This window comes from Delphinapterus leucas, chromosome 4, assembly GCF_059928025.1.
Source record: "Delphinapterus leucas isolate spDelLeu-1000000601 "Yukka" chromosome 4, BTC_Dleu_Yukka2, whole genome shotgun sequence".
NCBI lineage: Eukaryota > Metazoa > Chordata > Mammalia > Artiodactyla > Monodontidae > Delphinapterus > Delphinapterus leucas.
Window position 1 is genome coordinate 16264940 of NC_143132.1, and position 2739 is coordinate 16267678.

Genomic DNA, 2739 nt, shown 5'->3' on the forward strand with positions numbered 1-2739 from the left:
GGCCTCATAGAATGAGTTTGGGAGCATGCCTCCCTCTACAATTTTTTGGAAGAGTTTGAGAAGGATAGGTATTAACTCTTCTCTAAATGTTTGATAGAATTCTCCTGTGAAGACTTCTGGTCCTGGACTTTTGTTTGCTGAAAGATTTTTAATTACAGTTTCAATTTCATTACCTGTGATTGGTCTGTTTATATTTTCTAATTCTTCCTGGTTCAATCCTGGTTCAACACTTTTCTAAGAATTTCTCCATTTCTTCCAGTTTGTCCATTTTATTCGCATATAGTTGCTTGTAGTAGTCTTTTATGATCTTTTGGATTTCTGCAGTGTCAGCTGTAGTCTCTCCTTTTTCATTTCTAATTATATTGATTTGAGATCTCTCCCTTTTTTTCTTGATGAATCTGGTTAAAGGTTTATCAATTTTGTTTATCTTCTCAAAGAACCAGCTTTTAGTTTTATTGATTTTTGCTATTGTTTTCTTTGCTTCTATTTCATTTATTTCTACTCTGATCTTTATGATTTCTTTCCTTCTCCTAGCTTTGGATTTCCTTTGTTCTTCTTTGTCTAGTTGATTTAGGTGTAAACTTAGATAGTGTATTTGAGATTTTCTTGTTTCTTGAGGTGAGCTTGAATTGCTATGACTTTCCCTCTTAGAACTGCTTTTGTTGTGTCCATGGGTTTTGGATCATCATGTTTTCATTGTCATTTGTTTCTAGGTATTTTTTTTTATTTCTCCTTTGATTTCTTCAGTGATGTCTTGGTTATTTAGCAGTGCACTGTTTAGCCTCCATGTATTTCTGTTTTTTACTGTGTTTTTCATGTATTGATTTCTAATCTCATAGCATTGTGGTTGGAAAAGATGCTTGGTAAGATTTCAATTTTCTTAAATTTTCCAAGGTTTGATTTGTGACCCAAGATGTGATCTCTTCTGGAGAACGTTCTGTGTGCACTAGAGAAGTAAGTGTATTCTTCCGCTTTTGGGTGGAGTGTCCTAAAAATATCAATTAAGTCTATCTGGTGTATTGTGTCATTTAAAGCTTGTGTTTCCTTATTTATTTCCTGTCTGGATGATCTGTCTGTTGGTGTAGGTGGGGTGTTAAAGTCCCCCACTATTATTGTGCTACTGTCGATTTCTCCTTTTATGGCTATTAGCATTTGCCTATGTGTTGAGGTGGTCCTATGTGGGGTGCATAAATGTTTATAATTGTTATGTCTTCTTCTTGGATTGATCCCTTGATCATTATGTAGTGTTCTTCTTTAACTCTTTTAACAGTCTTTCTTATAAAGTCTATTTTACCTGAGATGAGAATTGCTACTCCAGCTTACTTGTGATTTCCATTTCCATGGAATATCTCTTTTGATCCCCTCACTTTTGGTCTCCATGTGTCCCTAGGTCTGACGTGGGTTTCTTGTAGACAGCATATATAAGGGTCTTGTTTTTGTATCCCTTCAACCAGTCTATGTCTTTTGGTTGGAGCATTTAATCCATTTACATTCTTGGTGATTATCAATATGTATTTGCCTATTACCATTTTCTTAATTGATTTGGGTTTGTTTTTGTGGGTCTTTTTATTCTCTTGTGTATCCTGCTTAGAGAAGTTCCTATAGCATTTGTTGTAAAGCTGGTTTGGTAATGCTGAATTCTCGTAGCTTTTGCTGGTCTGTAAAGGTTTTAATTTCTCTGTTGAATCTGAATGAGATCCTTGCTGGGTAGAGTAATCTTGGTTGTAGGTTTTTCCCTTTCATCACTTTAAATATGTCCTGCCACTCCCTTCTGGCTTTCAGAGTTTCTCCTGAAAGATCAGCTGTTAATGTTATGAGGATTCCCTTTTATGTTATTTGTTGCTTTTCCCTTGTTGCTTTTAATATTTTTTCTTTGTATTTTAATTTTTGATATTTTGATTAATATGTGTCTTGGCATGTTTTTCTTTGGATTTATCCTGAATGGTACTCTCTGTGTTTCCTGGACTTGATTGACTATTTCCTTTCCCATGTCAGGGAAGTTTTCGACTATAATCTCTTCAAATATTTTCTCAGACCCTTTTTTCTCTTCTTCTTCTGAGACCCCTATAATTTGAATGTTGGTGCATTTAATGTTGTCCCAGAGGTCTCTGAGACTGTCCTCAATTCTTTTCATTATTTTTTCTTTATTCTGCTCCCTGGCAGTTATTTCCAGCATTTTATCTTCCAGCTCATTTATCCATTATTCTGCCTCAGTTATTCTGTTATTGATTTCTTCTAGAATACCTTTAATATCAGTTATTGTGTTGTTCATTACTGTTTGTTTGCTCTTTAATTCTTCTAGATCTTTGTTAAATGTTTCTTTTATTTTCTCCATTCCATTCCTGAGATTTTGCATTATCTTTACTCTCATTACTCTGAATTCTTTTTCAGGAAGGTTGCCTACTTCATCTTCATTTATTTTCTCTTTTGGGTTTTTACCTTCCTCCTTCATCTGTAACATATTTTTTTATCATTTCTTTCTTTCTTTTTTTTTTTTTTTTTGATGTGTGGGGCTGTATTCCTGTCTTACTGGTTCTTTGGCTTGAGGCATCCAGCACTGAAGTTTGCAGGCATTTGTATAGAGCTGGGTCTTGGTGCCAAGACGAGGACCTCTGGGTGCCCTCACTCTGATTAATATTCCCTGGGTTCTGAGGTTCTCTATTAATCCACTGGTTTGAACTTTGAGCTCCCACCACAGAAGCTTGGGCCTGACCTCTGGCTTGGGAACCATGATCCTGC